The 16,885-nt window shown below is 40.1% G+C and overlaps 1 protein-coding gene across 1 annotated transcript in view; it reads right to left on the reverse strand.

The window, feature by feature from the left end:
• EVA1A (eva-1 homolog A, regulator of programmed cell death) overlaps positions 1-7,050 on the reverse strand; it is a 74,798-nt gene extending 67,748 nt beyond the window's left edge. Inside the window, exon 1 of the mRNA XM_004090426.2 lies at positions 6,804-7,050. The gene's annotated coding sequence lies outside the window, so the exon portion shown is untranslated. The remainder of the gene's footprint in view (positions 1-6,803) is intronic.
• Between the last annotated feature and the right edge of the window lie 9,835 nt (positions 7,051-16,885).

The following is a 16,885-nucleotide window of genomic DNA, read 5'->3' on the forward strand; positions in this document are numbered from 1 at the left end:
AAAGGACACCTGGAAGCACTCTGACCCAATCTAGCTTTGGATTTAAAAATACTACCACTACTAAGAACTGCTAATATGTGTTGGCACTTAGTACGTGCCAGTCACTGGGCTATGTCTCACTTATAAACATTGCCTCATTTTATTAAACTGAAGCAGATACTGTTGAACCCCCTACACTTCAACAGATTTCAGGAATCACAGGTATGGAGAGACTAGAGCTGCCATCTAGATTATCTCCTGCTTCTGGTTGTGCAGAAGGACAGAAGTGCATCCATTGCTAGCCTGAGAGCCCCTCTTGGGGTTCCGGTGGGTCATTCTCCAGAACATGCATCCCTGCATGAAGGCCAACATTGAGATAAATGGCTACTTAAGGATCCTACAGAGGTAGATTCTACCAGGAGCTATGTCAGGGGACCTATGGGTTATGGCTGCACCTTGGAAAGGAACCCCTCAAAGCTACTGACTTCATGCTTGCATGCACACATGTGTTCATGTGTGTGTGTATGCTTTTAATGAGAGCCTCTTAGATACCAAACTCTATGCCAGACCTTTTCACATACATTTCTTTTAATCAACACAGCATCTTGATTGGCTAAGTACTCTTGTTCTGTTATTTTATAAATAAGCAAACTGTAACAATATGAAGATCTGTTCGTCTCTGTAGCCCAAGTTTCTTAAGTATACATTCTATTGCATCATTGTTCCTGTCCACCACCTCTGCCCACCCCCATTCTATGGAGGCGAGAATCTTCATTTCAAGTCCCATTTGCTTGTTATGGTTATAAGTTATCGAAACTCTCCGTGCCTCACTTTCCTACCCACAAAATAAGTTGTCTTTGATTGCTCTTTTTTGAAGGTACTGTGTGTGGCTTGACACTCTAGGCTGAGAGGAGATGAGGGGAGATAACTCATAGACTGTTAAGAGAAACTGAAAACACTGGGGTGATTTATTCCAAGATGAGAGGGCTCATTGCTTCATTAATGGCAAAATTATTATAAAAGAGAGAAATAGCTATTTTCCATTTCCAGGGAGACATATTTATGGAACAGTGCCAGATATCAATTAAGACTTTAGGTCAGATGTGAGAAATAGGCATTAAGCCTCTGCTAGACCAGGGCCAATTCTCAATGGCTACCTTTTGAAGCTGCCTATCCTGGTCTCATAGGGTCTGCTGGATAGGCCTTCAGGGTAGAGTTGGTCAGGTAACACAGGAGAGGTTGGAATGCACAGGCTGATACAGGAAGGGCAGAGGAGTAGGGAGTCCATGTGCACAGGCACAGCGTACAGCTCCAGTTCTAACCAGAGGTGAAGAATTAGAGGAAGAAAAGGGTTCATCTCAGGAAACCAGGATCTGCAGCTCAGGATCTCAAGTAACCACTTCATGCCTGGTTCTCGGCTCAAGGCTGAGAGCTGGGGCTCTCAGTGTGAGCAGCCTTGCAGATGTGGGCAGGTAATGCCAGCGGAGTGCATAAGGCTCCCACGGCACTGGTGGTCAGAGCAGGGAACCACGATCCCCCCACACTGATGTGGCCAACAGCACATCCAGCTCATGGAAAAAGTCTAGTAGCCAGGGCCCCTTCAGCTAATACAAAGATGTGTCGTTTTAATGCTCAGTGAGTGGAGGCTGTGGCATTCCCTCAGTGGCACAAATATTGTGATGACAAGATTTGATAGGAGGATCGTGTTCCACCCATGTCACCACTGAGCCCCGTCGATCAGCTACTGTTAGACAAGACTCTAGCCACATTCCTGTTGCTTCTGCTTCCAAAACTGCATCTGCATTTGCATTAGCAGTAATTTGATGATTTTACACAAAGCTCATTGTGGCAAATATTTACTAGTTTTTTTTTTTTTTTTTTTTTTTGAGACGGAGTCTCGCTCTGTCGCCCGGGCTGGAGTGCAGTGGCGCGATCTCGGCTCACTGCAAGCTCCGCCTCCCGGGTTCACGCCATTCTCCTGCCTCAGCCTCTCCGAGTAGCTGGGACTACAGGCGCCCGCCACCACGCCCGGCTAATTTTTTGTATTTTTTTTAGTAGAGACGGGGTTTCACCGTGGTCTCGATCTCCTGACCTCGTGATCCGCCCGCCTCGGCCTCCCAAAGTGCTGGGATTACAAGCGTGAGCCACCGCGCCCGGCCATATTTACTAGTTTTTGCTTCAAACAGAAATGCAACCTCAGACTTTTATTACCCCCATTTTACTGATGAACAAACTAAGGCACAACACCCAAAGGCAGCCAAAAACAAAAACAAAAACAAACTAAGTCACCACCTGAGCGAAGGTGAAACCCTTAGACTCCTATGGTTTACCCAAAAATGATGAGCTGCCAAAGGCACCACAAGATGCTTGCAGTGAGAATATGTCCAGATATGTCCTCACCCAAAATCACCTGGCACTGTGTAACCCATGTGTCTATCAATGCAGTTCAGCTTAACTGTCATTTCCTGGAGACTGCCCGCCCTTCACAGAGAACTGTCCTAGACACCATAGGCAACCTTGCTGCACGATATACTCAGCTCTCACCTGGTGCATGTTCTGAAATCACAAGCTGGGCTCCAGACCAGACCAATTGAATCAGAATCTCTAGGAGTAGGGCTTTTTTTTAAACCTTTCCAGATAATTACAATGTGCCGTTAGGATTGAAAGCCACTTCTGTAGGAAATGCAGAGACAAATTCCAGGTCCTCACAGATGAGAAGTTTATAAAACAGTAAGGAGATCAGTCTAGTAGTGGATGATCTTCAAAAGTCACCAGAAAAAGAACATCAAAACTACTCTCTTGTTTGTGGAGTATTAAGACAATGCCATACAATGTGAAAGACAAAAATCCCTGGACTTTTCTCTGCCGTAAGTGACTGAAATCATCCCCATGTGGTAGGATGTGGGGATTTTCCTACCCTACAAGGTAGGAAATCTGGTTTTGTCCCAAGAAAGTACAAATGATTGAAACCAGAATCCTTGCCTGCTTCCATTATGGCACTGCTATTTACAAGAAACCTTCAAACTTCCAGCTCTTATTAATTCCAGAAGTAGTAAATGATCTCCAGGAGTGATGGAGCAAGGCAGGCATGTAAAGCGAATAATGAAAGACAAAGGAAATTGCCTCATGGCCTGATGAGAGGCTAATGGATGTGCAGACAGAGACACCAATGTGTCACAATTAATGATGTCACTTTAGGAAAATCAGGAGGCCGAAAATTTTTTTTCATGCTTTGCCCTACAGTCATTTCCTATCTATTCATCTTATCAAAAGTGAACTTGAAAAGAAAATGTATACTTGTTTAAAATGTTAGTTTGGAGAAATGAGGACAACCTTTCTCTTTCTCTCTTTCTCTCTCTATCTCTCTCTTTCTCCTGTTGTCTCACTTTTGCTATTGCATTTCCTGGCAAAGTAATGGGGCTTCTGTTAAGGTCCATGGATAGTCATTAACCAAGTGGCATTTACATTCATTCATTCCACAATAGCCTGCTGAAATGAAACTAGTCATTTGACAGTATTAGCTACTAACATCGCCTAGACACCAAAGGTCAAAGAATGCAGTATGCCTTATTTATAGTCCAACCTTTCGCCAACTTTTTATAAGGTCTAATGGATGCATTTAATTGCCAAATAAATCAATGTTGACAGTTATACCCCCTCTGCAATTCTAGATTCCAGATGTAGACAACCAAATTATAAAAACCCACATTCTCCAGGCCTTGTCTTTTTTTTCAGAAAGCAAAGTTTTACCTGTACAAAGGAATATGAGAGGATGCCAGGAGCACAAGTCAGTTGTTCAAAAGAACTTTTCATGGAACTAAGACCTCCAGGGAATATAAGCCACACAGCTAAGTTTCCACATGTTCTCATCACGTCTCTCACCTTTTTAAATGTGTAATGTGCCCGAAAAGGATGAAATATTGAGTAAAAAGCATCAATTAAGTATCCTCTTTATCTGTTCTATTGTGGAGTTGGGGTTTATCTTGTTGAATTATTTCCTCACAGGCCCTAGTCAGAAGAATAGAGATTTAAATACTCCTGGATCAAACACTTTGTCTTGCTTGGGGTAATAGAGTAGAAATCAAAATATTTCTCTAGCCAGTTGCTGCTGCCCAATACAACATTTCTTCTGATTAATGATAGGTTTTTAATCAAAACATATTCACCATTTAAACCATAAACATAGCTTAGTATAAATTTTGCTTCTTTATTTTTTTTTCTATTTTCTATAGGGGAATTCTCATGCCCAGGCTGACACCTCTTCTTCATTTTTCATCTTGGCTAACAAGGTTAAATAAGCATAAACAGAACTTAAACAAATCATCCATACACAACACTCTCTTTCTAACCAACAGGAAGCCACTGTAAAATTGAGAGATTTCAATTATAAAAAATGAGACAATGAAACTATGAAAGATTCCTAGAGAAAATGCTAATAGTTGTGCTTTAAGAAAATTCAAGTTAGATCCCAAGTCACAATATACATGGGCTGCAAAAAGTTGTCAATAAGATAAATATTTTTAAAATAAGATAAATCTATTTTTTTATTGAAAATACCATTGACTCTCATTATAAAATTGAGATATCCCACTACATTTTAATCTCATGACCTGTTTGAAAAATTATCCTGCATGTCTAGAAAACTGTACATTTTTAGAGAAAAAGGATACATAAGAGTTTGGAATAAAGTATAACTTTTGAGTTAAACTAGCTTACCCTCATAGCATACCTGAACTGGACACTGAGCCCTATGTTAGGGTTCCATTATGAGACTGCCTGCAACTCTTCCAAATTCCTCAAAGACTTATTTTCTGTAACTCAGTGAAAGATGTCAACCTGAGAAATTAAGAGTGATTTGGTTTGAAAGATAAATGGGCAAAACACAGGACAGATGACAAATCATACCGAGCTCTTAATCTCCCTGAAGAGTGTACACTAACCAGAACAGATTATTGAGGGGGCCCCAAATTTCTGAAACCCACATAGTTCATGCTTTTAATCCATTCTTCAATTCATATATTTCATGGTTGCAAATTCTGGAACACGGTATCCTTATGCACAGGTATGCTAGATCTAATCAAACCAACTGGATGGCAATGTGTTCATGTCCCCGGTGCCCAAATCGGAGTGATTTCCATTGCTTAAACCAGTGTCTGCGACCAGCAACCAGTTGGTCTCCTGTGTCTGAAGACATCTGATGGAGTTTGGGATCTACTGTAGATGTAAATGAAGAATCTAAAATTTTGATCCTAACAGAAGAAGAGCTAATAAATGAAAGGCTGATTCACTTGCTTCATTTTTAGTCCACACTGGGAATCTGTTAAATTAGCAGATTTGATTAATATATGAACAATACAATACTCTTGATTTATTTTAAATGGCTTGCTATACTTCCCAGAAGCATAAGGTTTACTTGTAATGAGATGTGCAGGGCAACAGAGCTTCCTATGACTTCAAACTCCCTGGGCACATGGGAAGTTTGGTCTGGGGGGCTTTTCTCTGTGCAAAAGCCCCTGCTTGCAAGGCCTTTCCTCCTCATCCTTATTTCCTCTCTCCTTCTCTTTAATCTTCCCACTGTCTCCTTCCCCTTCCTCGAACATACCTGAAGCTCCCCCATGTTTATGTTAATAATGTATTATTGTTAGATAATCAATAATAAATCATTGTTACTAAATAATCAATTATCATTAATTAAGTAAAATTTAATAATTAAAGGATATTATTTAATATTAAATAATAATTGTTAGCTAATAATAAATAAATAATTATTAAATAAACCTTCAAGATTCTGGACCCATTTCTAGATATTGTTCTTTTTTTAATTTTTATTTTATTTTATTATTTTGGGGGTACAGGTGATTTTTGGTTACATAGATAAATTCTTCAGTGGTGATTTCTGAGATGTTAGTGCACCTGTCACCCGGGCAGTATACACTGTACCCAATGTGTAGTCTTTTCTCCCTCACCTGCCTTCCAACCTTCCCCCCTCAAGTCCCCAAAATTTATTATATTGTTCTATGCCTTTGCATCCTCATAGTTTGGCTCTCATTCGTAAGTGAGAGCATACAATATTTGCTTTTCCATTCCTGAGCTACTTCGCTTAGAATAATGGCCTCCAGCTCCATTCAAATTGCTGCAAAAGACATTATTCTGTTCCTCTTTATGGCTGAGTAGTATTCCATGATGTACATACACTACATTTTCTTTATCCTCTGGTTGGTTGATGAGCACTTAAATATGCAAAGATATGGAACTATGCTTTCATATCTTTGCAATTGCAAATTCTGCTGCTATAAACATGTGTTACATGTGTCTTTTTCACATGACTTCTTTTCCTTACCCAATAGTAGGATTGGTGGATCAAATGGTAGTTCTACTTTTAGAACTTTAAAGAATCTCCGTACTGTTTTCCATATTTACATTCCCACCAGCAGTGTAAAAGTGTTCCCTTTTCATCACATCCATGCCAACATATATTGTTTTTTGGCTCTTTAATTATTTAATTTTAATTTAATAAATATTCTAATAATTTTTAATTATTTCCAGATATTTTTATTTATACTTCATTCTTTTCATAACCAAACTTCTCAAACAAATGGTATTCACTCGCCTCACTTTCTTAATCCCCTTCAATCCTCAGCTCACGGTAGTCTGGTTTTTGTCCCCAACACGCCACTGAAACTGCCCTCATTAAAGTCCCCCGTGGCTGCCTCCTGCTAATGCTCCTCATCTCCCTGCAGTACTTGCTGCTGTAGCCACGTCCTTCTTCACACCCGCTCCTCCTTTCACTTCTGTGCTTCTCCATTTCCTAGATCCCCTCCTACCTTTGTGATCATTCCTCCTCTGTGACCTTCTTTAACTGGCTTTGCTTGGTAACAGACACATCTGTTTGCGTCACTAAAATGCTTCAGGGGTTGCCCACCTCTTACAAGATAAAATCAGGTCTCCTTAGTATGGGATGCAACGTCCTTCAGGGTCAGCCCCTACATGTCTCTCCCAACCATTCAGTACCAACCCATCTTCTGCTTCAGCCATGTCAACCTTTTTGCAGTTTCACAAACAGGTTATGCTATTTCACGCTTCTGTACCTTTGTACAGAATGTTCTTGACTCCACCCCTGTTCTCCACTAAGGAATTCCAGCTTATCTTTTAAGACAGAGGACAAAGGTGAGCAATTTGGGGAAGCTTTGTCTGCCCTCAAACAGAGGCAGCAACCCCACCTGAGTCCTGGGCATCTGTGACACATTTTCACTGTAGAGCTCTGCACCCTGTTATGTCTCCCACATCCGAGTCCTGTGAGGGCAATAGGTTCTTGTTCATCTCTCTGTCTCAAGTTTGCACACTGCACCTACCACATGATTAGGGTGCAAGAAATGCATGCTTCTTTTACTTCTCTAATTTAATATAATTTGCCCTGAGCTTTCTATTCATTTCATAGAAAATTTTAATTTCAGTTATTACTGGGGCATGTCCCCTCCCCAGAGTCAGATTGAAGCCCAGGGTCAGGTAGAGGTGCATGACGCGGAGCATGCAAAGAGACTCTGTCTACCTGGTCACCACATCCAGGCTTGTTTTCCAAAATAGCATGGAGCCCTGAGGCAAGTTCTTCTAAGGCTTGGGCCTGGGGATTCTTTTCACAGAGGTTCTCAAGGTCACAGACCTTAATGTTTAATTATTTCTACCCCAGTGCCACCTTCAGCCCCTCAGCTGCCCTCATTGTTGGTGCTGTTGGAAAGCAAGGTCTGGATGATCATACTTCAAGGGCACCCCAGTGACTCTGTTCTTTCTCTCATTTTCAGAGACTCCCTTAGTCTCCAGTCAGGGTGCACACCTTCAGAAATACAAAGCTCCCACTCCTGCCCATCACAGAGCAGCATGATTGTCCTCAAGGTGCATAGGGAGCTGAAACAAAAACAGAAATAGGGATGTCTCCTACTGGAAAATCTGTTTTCAGCCCCGCAACGAAACAGCTCTCAAAGACAAGGGCATGACAGGGTCTTGCTACCTTTCTGAGGCAAAGAGTACCCTCAGTGAAGAAACCAAGACACAGGTAAATATCTCGATAAATTACTCTGCCATATAACCACCCATGAATTTCTTTAATTATTTAATTAAAAGCATAAATGTTCATGAAAAACACAAGTGGAATTGCTCTCCCAAAGAAAGACACGTCTACCTGGCAGCCTTCACCACTCAGCCTAATCCTCCTTCTCGTTCCTTCCCTAAGGAGGAAGCCCTAAAAGGCCTGGGATTCCCTGTCTGTGGCCCAGGAACACTACTCACATGGCCAAGTTTATGTGAGCTGCTGACTTGGGCTGCTGACGCAGGGCATTTGCAGCAGCTGCACTAACCCACTTTTTCTCATGGATGATTTTAATCTCTTTAATTTTTGCCCAGCCTGTGAGAAAACTGAAAGCGTGGTTGGGAGGGGGCGGGAGATAGAAGTTACAGGTCATGAGCTGAGTGGCAGCTAAATCCTGTGGGAGGAAGCGAATGCAAGTGTAATCCTTTCAGGAAAACAAGTATTACTGGAGAGGAGAAAGCTGCCAATGTAACTTTGTTCCAAGAATAAATAGCACATTTTCCCTCAGTGTTTGCTTTTCTCTCTTTGATCCCCCTGAAGCCCTCTGGAAATGCCTTGCCAGCAATTTTTCTCCCCTCTGAGGCTGGGGAGAAGGAGCCACAAGCACTCACTTGAGATTCCTCAAATGAAGGCATACAGAGGGGCTCCCAGGCAATGCTGGAGCCATGAGGCCTGTGGAAGCCCTGGATCCAGACGTCGGTGTGAAGTTTAATTACCACAAATATGCCACGGTGTTTGCAAGCATGCAGTCATCATGCCCAGAAGCAGTTTAAAAGGGAATAATAATAGATAGGGTATACATGACTAAAGCCACTGGGAGCCATGGGAGTTTGAAAATGGGAAAGGAAAGGCAAAGCTCAAGTGGGTTAATGTTTAGCTTTGGTCCCAAGCAAAATAAATGCCTGCACACAGTGAGGCTTACAAGAGCATGCCCTCACCACGGGGAGTTTATGGCTCAAGTGCCCTAGAAACCACAGTCCTTAGTTACTCACATAGTTTCCCCTTCTTTTCCCAGATAGTTTTATTCTAAGGGAGTTGCAGGCAGGGCAATGCCAATGAAAGATGAAAGTCGTGCCATCAGATAGACTTGCATTCAGTCTTGGTTCTCCCACTTCCCACTTACTAGTTGTACTAAATATGACAAGTTAACTACTCAGCGTCCTCATCTGTCACATGGGAATAATAATACTTCTCTTACAGGATGGTCATGAAGAATGTATGAGATGATGGATGTAAACATTTAGGATCATGCTTGACTCTGAGTGTTCAAATGTCAATTCCCTTCCACCACTGCCTCCCCATAGCATCGTTCAAACCAGAAAACAATTACTAAGCACTGATTCATGGAAAGACTGACTTATAGCAGGCTTACGTAGGAAGCCGAGTATAAAACCCACTCAATAAGAAATGACATTTGAAATGAAGATTCAAGCCTGAAAAGTGCCAAATAACAGGCAAATGTGATGTCATAAAACTGCACATGAGACACTGATCAATGGCCAGTCCTGACAGTCTGTCTTAGGAATCCCCCAGAGAATTGAGATAGCTAAGTAAAGCTTTGTGGAGAGGGCTGGGCTTGCTCTGGACAGAGCAGCAAGGAACAGCTAGGAAAAGGCAATACACTTATTTGACTTATGTAGGTACACCTTAAGGGATTTGGGGGAGATATCTGGAAAGGAAATTGGGAAGTTTGGTGAGTTAAAGATGATGAAAAATTCTCCATTACTCTCCCCATTGACAGATAGAGTCTATGTCTCTTCTTGAATCTGGGCAGATTCAGTGGCTGCTTAACAAATAGGATATGGCAGGAGGGATGTTGTGCCAGTTTCAGATCTAGCCTTGGAGAGAATCAGTAGCTTTTGCTTCCTGCTTCTGGCTACTTCTGCTCTATAGACACTGCCTTTTAGAATCTAGCCACCATGCTGTGAAAAACCCAAGCCAAATGGAAAAGCTATGTGTAACTCTTCAATCAAAAGCCCAGCTGAGCTCCCAGCCAACAGACAGTAATAAGAACAATCACGTGAGTGATCCATCTTGTATATTCCAACCCAATCAAGCCCCCAGATGACTGAAGTCCCATTTGGAGCAGAAGAACCACCCAACTGATCCCAGTAAACCCACAGAATTTTGAGAGATAATAAAATGTCACCTGCTGTTAGATACAAATTTGGCGGTGGTATATTATACAACACTAGATAACTGACACAGGAAGGGATTCGTGAGAGGCATTGAACATCAAACACCATAGTCTAAATTCATCACCATCATCATAGAAACTATTAGCAAATGATCACTAAATGCCAGACACTATGAGGTAAGTTTTTATAACTTTTAAAATTTAACCTGCTTATAAACCAGGTAAGCAGGTACTATTATTCATATTTAATAGTCAAGTAAACTAAAATTTAGAAAGGTTTAGAAATTTGCTCAAGATTTTACAGCCAGAAAATAGTAGAGATGGGATTCAAACAAGTTATATTCTGAACACTCTCAAATCTGCCATCTTGTTTCTACAAGGTGAATAAGCAATGGGCGTACTGATAATCTTGACAGATACAAACAACTCTCCAGCTGCAAATTGTCAACCAGTTTGAAAAACCACAAACTGCCTGGGCTTGTCAAATAATTCCACGCAAAACAACGGCAATAGGTTTAACTCTCATTGTTCAGTGACTATATAGGTATATAAGACAATTTGGGATGAATAAAAATGGTGAGTTTATTGAGGAAAATAGAAGCCACTTGTAGTAGTTACCTATTTCTGTATAATCACCCCACAAAAACAAAAACAGTAGCTTATAAAAACAATGATCACTTATTATGTCTCATAGTTTTGATGGATCAGGAATTTAGGAGTCGCTCAACTGGGAAGTTCTTAGCTTGGGGTCTCTCAGGAAGTTGTAGTCAGTTCTTGGCTGGGGTTTAAGTCATCTGATGACTTGCCTGGAACTGGTCCACCTCAAGGCAGCTCACGCCTTCATCTGGCAAGTTGGTGCCTGTTGTTGGTGGGAGGCCCCAGTTCTTCATCAGGTGGGCCTCTCCAGAGGGTTATTTGAGTGTCTTCATGGCTTGACAACTGGCTTCCCCCAGAGCAAGTTTTCCAAAAGGCAGAAGCCACAGTGCCTTTTAGAATGTAACCTCAGAAGTCACACATCAAGCCTTCCACCTTATTCTATGGATTACCTAGAGTCATCTCTGATTCAGTGTGGGAGGGGACTCCACAAAATCATGAATACAAGGAGAAAGCAATCATTAGGGGCCATCTTAGTGACTGGCAACCATACTTCTCTATCTATTCCAAGTACTTTGGCTTTGAAGCTTTAAAGCAGGACATTTGAGGTTTTTATAGGTGTCTGTAGGGCTAAGGAACAAAGGTTAAAGAAGTCATTTGGGATGACCCCAGCCTGCATTACCAACATAAGAAATTCTGAAGCAATCATTTGAAAGCTGTTTCAAATATCAGAACATTTTAGGAAACTCCTACCATCTATCTCAGCCAGCAACTCCAAAGTGAGAGATTCTCTAGAGGGCAATGCTGGGCTATCTCAGGTTCCCACAGCACCAAACAGGGTCATTCACAAGAGAGTATCCTGAGTCAGCTGCTAAGAACCTTATATCTGCCTTCTGCCTCTGCCTATAAGTACTTCCAGAGAGTGTGGCCTTTCTCACTTCTCTGCCTTCCCCTCTCAGGCAAATACCTCCCATTGACTGACATCAACTTAGGGTCACAAGAAGCAAAAGATTCCAGGAAATGTCATTCCTAGCCTCTTATTTGTGATGAAGGGAGTCTATGCAAGTAGGTGGTGGTGATGCTAAGCTGAGCACAGGTAATCTAGCACAGACTTGGGGGAGTTTCCAGCCAATGAACCATGTATGTGCTACGCATTTTGGCTTGAAATTCTCCGTCTGCTCCAAAATAGTAATAAACTGTAAATATATAAATGTATATGAAAAAATGGAAAAAAGCATTTCCATGAACAAGTCAGTAATGAACAGGAGATGAAGCTATGAAGCTATAGATCCAAAAATTGGAAGATACGCTTGGAATTCTACCCCTTTAAGTGGTTCAAGTCCTGAAGGATGATGGGATTTAAAAGCACCCTGTGCCTGAGAAATGATCAGAGTGGAGTTCCGTCCTGAAAAGGTTACTAAAAGATGAGGCCACCGACTAAGGCTATGGCTTGTTCAAATGGCATACTTATGGCCTCATTCCAAGTGATTGTCACCCATCCCTAGTCTGAAAAAGAGAAAGGCCTTATGTGTATCATTTCCTCACTGAAATCTACCACTTCCTTATATTAGCTTCATCTTTTTGACCCTCTCCTCAAATTATTTTATTAGACTTATCCACATATTTTACTGACATTTTTGCTCCTTGTTTTTTACATCCCATTTCTTCCCTGTGAATTTACATCTCCTCTTGCTAAAGTACATCTTTTAGTAACTCCTTCAAGGGTTTATAAAAGGTAAATGCTAATAATTTTTATGTTTCTGAAAATATATTTTTTCCCCTCTTGTAAAATAATTTGGGTATAAGATTCTAGGTTGACAGTGATATTCCTTCTTAACTTTGAAGATATTGTTCTGTATCTCCTGGCATCTAATGAAATGGATACTAATGAAATGTCTTTTGTTAGTCTAATTGTTCTTCCCTTTTTCTCTATTAACTTTTAAGAATTTCTCTTTATCCTTCTTGTTCTATTAATTAATATTTCTGATTGTGAGTTTATTTCATTCTGCCCAGCACCCTATGTGATATTATACTCATAAAGCTCATGTTTTACTTTAGTTCTAACATGTTGTTATGATTTCTTATAGTATCAATTTTCTGCCATGTGTCATTTCTTTTATTTTGTACTTTTTAATTCCCTATTTGTGTTGAAAACTTTTACTTGCCTTCCAGGTCACCTTATTCATTTTTTAAACAACTTTTTAGCTCTCTAGAGAGTTCTGTGTGATCCTAACATACTATATCCCAGCTGACCAGTTATCTCTAAAGAGTTTCCAATCTAGAGTTTATCCCATGTGTCGATTTATATTTTAAATTTCAGATGATATATTGGTATTTCCAAGATTGATGATTCTGTTTATTTTCTATGCCAAGATTTTTCATGTCCAGGATTCACATCTAAATTGTTTTTGTTTCACAATTCCTTGTACTTTTTCATAGATATTGTTCTGTCCTTTAACTTTTGAGATATTGTATTCATTAATTTAATAGCCTATTTTGTAGTGTTTACTATGTGCTAGGCATATTAATTCCTGGTATCAATTCTATAGTAGTACTTTTATTATCCACACATTATAGATCAGGAAACTGCACAGAAAAATAATTAAGTAAAAGCCAGTCTTCTAGAAAAGAGATTAAGATAGAGAAGTGTGAATCTGAAGGAGGACATAGAAGCTATTTGACACAATATCATTATCAAATTAATTTATATATTCTATGCAATTCTGACCAAAATATCAATAGGTATTTTCATTGAAATGAGCAAATTGATTATAAATTGTTTATAGGGCCAAGATCTAGCCAAGATAATTCTGAAAAAGAAGAACAGAAACAAAGAACTTTACCTATAAGTGATACAGGCTTACTATGAAGTACAGTAATAAGACAGTAAGCAAGTAAGACAGCAACAGACCAGCAACAGACACATGGCTCAATGGAACCAAATTAAAAACCCAGAAACAACTCCAAGTATAAAAAAGTCTTTGGCATAAAGTAGATGAGGCAGTGTAAATCACTGGGGAAAAGACAGAGTGTTTAATATGTGGAATTGGGAGAACTTTATTTCCATATGGAAATTTCCATAGCTGGAAAATACCATTAGATCTTCACTTTATACCATTACAAGAATAATTGTACCTATATGACCTTGGAAAGAAGAACTTATAAACAAGATACAAAAAAGCAGAAATTGTAAAGGTTTAATTAATCTCTCTATATCAACACTAAAACTTCAGTACAATAAAGACCACTATTTTAAAAGTTTGTGTTTTTAAAAAGAGAAATTAACAAAATAGAAGACAATTTCAACATATTTAATTACTAAAGTGAAGCAATAAAGTTAAGTAAACTCTACTTTTTATTCAGAAAGACTTGCTTCTACAAAATAAGAAAAAGACAAACAATGCAATAAAAAAGAGGGGTAAGTAAGTGTTCCTTATGTTCACAGAAGAACATAAATGGATGATTAGCATATGAAAATATAAGTAACAGGAAAATGAAATGTAAAACAACACTGAGCTTGCATTTAACATTTCTCAATAGGACAAAAGCTGAAAGTCTGACATATTCCTGTTGGCCAAGATAAAAAAAACCAAACAGACAAGAATTGTCAAACACTGCAAATAGAAGTATTATTTGGTTCAGTCACCTTGGATACCTGTTTCATAATAACTGGAACCCAGAATTTGGCAATCCAGTAATTTCAGTTAATATATTCAGATAGGTTAATATATCAGATAAAGTCCTGTACCTGTACTCTAGAAGACAGAGTAGTATTTATTTCAACTCTGTTTAGAGTCACAAAATATTTGAAATATCCCAAATGTCCATCAGAAGGAAACCAGATAAGTAAGCAGATAAGTATTGGTGTATTACCTATGACAGAATAACATAAGACAATTAAGATGACTGAACTATAATTTGCATATAGCAATGAAAATAAATTCCAACAAAGTACGTTGTGTAGAAAAAGTTGCCTAACACTGTGTACTATATGATACCATTTAAGTATATTTTACAAAAAATAACTTTATATTCTTCGTGGCTACTATATGTTTTTATACTTTTATATAACAAATGCATGATACTGCTGCTACTGGGGAAGGTAGAAGGTGAATGATGTTGGAGAGGTAAGCAAAAGAGAATTCAACTTATTGTAATGTTTTATTTATTTAAAAATAAGCAAATATGATAAAATGCTGGCATTTATTTATTTTTGGAGTTGATGTTATAGTCTGAATGTTTGTGTTTTCACAGAATTCATATGTTGAAACCTAATCCCTAATGTGAGAGTATTTGGAGATAGGGACCTTGGAAGGTGATTAGGTCATGAGGGCAGAACTTTCATGAGTGGGATTAGTATCCTTATAAGAGAAACCCTAGGATAGCTAAAGGTTAGTTAATGGAAACAAAAGTACAGCTAGACACAAAGTTTTAGTGTTCTATAGCACTATAGGGTGATTATAATTCACAATTGTAACTCCTATTCAGAGAGTTAGAAGAGAGGATTTTGAATTCTCCCAAAACAAAGAAATAAACATTTGAAGTGATGGATTTGTTAATTACCCTGATTTATCAATACATATCGTGTATTAAAATATCATACCATATCTCATAAATATGTACAATTATTATGTTATTTAAAAATAATAAAAAAGAAAAAAGAGACCACAGAGAGCTCCCTTGGCCCTTCTGTCTTGTGAGGACACAGTGAAAACTAGAAAATGGGCCTTCACCAGGCCTGAATCTACTGGCACCATAATCTTGACCTTCCCAGCCTCCAGAACTGTGAGAAATAGATTTCTGTTCTTTATAAGCCACCCAGTATATGGTATTTTGTTATAGCAACCCAAACTAGGATAGTTGAGTATATTGATTTTTATTATTTGTAATTATTTTACATTTTTCTCCTATTAAAAAATCAAAGGGAGGGAGGCAGAACAAGATGACCAAATAGAACCCTCCAGTGATCACACCCTCCACAGGAACACCAAATGGAATAGCTATCCACACAAGAGAGTACCTTGGTAAAAAACAAAAATCAGGCTAGCAATCACGGTACCTAGTTTTAAAATCATAGTAAGCTGAGAGGCACTGAAGAGGGCAGGAAAGACAATCTTGAATTGCCAACCCCATTCCCCAGCAGCGGCTGCATGGTGCAGAGAGAGTATCTATGTGCTTGGGGGAGAGAAAGTGCAGTGATTGTGGGACTTTGCATTGGAACTCAGTGCTGACTTGTCACAGCAGAAAACAACACAGGCCAGAATTCAGCTAGAATCCATGGAGGCAGCACTTAGACCAAGCCTAGCCAGAGGGAAGTTGTCCATTCCAGCAGTTGGAGCCTGAGTCCTGCACCACAGGTTAAAGCACTCTGGGGTTCTAAATAAACCTGAAAGGGAGTCTAGGCCACAGGGACTATAATTGCTGGGCTATGCTGGGCCCAGAGCCAGTGGATGTGAGATGCATGTAACCTAGTCAGACACTAGCCTGAGTAGCCAAGGGAGTGCTTGTGTCACCTCTCCCCAAACCCCTAGAAGCACAGCTCACAGCTCCAGGAAAGACTCCTCCTTTCCACTAGAGGAGAGGAGAGGGGAGAGTAAAGAGGACTTTGTCTTGCAACTTGGATTCCAGCTCAGCCACAGTAGAATAGAATATCAGGCAGAGTCCTGAGGTTCCTATTCAAGTCCAAGCTCCTGGACATTTCTGGACACACTCTTGGCCACAAAGGAATCTGCTGCCTTGAAGGGAAGGACCCAGTCCTGACAGGGTTCATCAACTCCTGACTAAAGAGCCCTTGGGCCTTCAATAAACATCAGTGGCACCTAGGTAGTACTCACTGCAGGCCATAGGTAAGATTCAGAGATGTGCTGGCTTCAGGAGTGACCCAGAACATTCCCAGCTGTGGTGGATAAGGGGAGAGGCTCCTTCTACTTGAGGAAAAAAGAGGGAAGAGTAAAGGGAACTTTGTCTTGAAGCTTGGGCACCAGTGCAGCCACCGTGGTGTAGAGCACCATGCATGCTCTGGAGTCCCCAGTTTCAGACCTTGGCTCCTGGATACCATTTCCGGACCCACCCTGAGCCACAGAGGAGCCTCC

Source organism: Nomascus leucogenys, chromosome 14 (assembly GCF_006542625.1).
Source record: "Nomascus leucogenys isolate Asia chromosome 14, Asia_NLE_v1, whole genome shotgun sequence".
In the NCBI taxonomy this organism is placed as follows: Eukaryota; Metazoa; Chordata; class Mammalia; order Primates; family Hylobatidae; genus Nomascus; species Nomascus leucogenys.